Genomic DNA, 315 nt, shown 5'->3' on the forward strand with positions numbered 1-315 from the left:
AGATTTCTAAACAGGCACAGGCTCTGCAGGTTGTCCTTGTACAGTTTGACAGGAAGATATTGGAGTTTTCTCTAAGGTACAAATCTGGTACAAACCTCTGTCTATATTCTAGACAGAAATGGTTGAATTATAAGTGATTGCAGAGGCTTGGGCAGTTTGGAAAATTGCTATGACCAGTTGGCCCTCTTCCACTTGTCTTAAATCACACTACAGCCTTAGCTAAAACTCTCCTCTCCTCTCCTCTCCTCTCCTCTCCTCTCCTCTCCTCTCCTCTCCTCTCCTCTCCTCTCCTCTCCTCTCCTCTCCTCTCCTCTC

This window comes from Ammospiza nelsoni, chromosome 16 (genome assembly GCF_027579445.1).
Source record: "Ammospiza nelsoni isolate bAmmNel1 chromosome 16, bAmmNel1.pri, whole genome shotgun sequence".
Classification (NCBI taxonomy): domain Eukaryota; kingdom Metazoa; phylum Chordata; class Aves; order Passeriformes; family Passerellidae; genus Ammospiza; species Ammospiza nelsoni.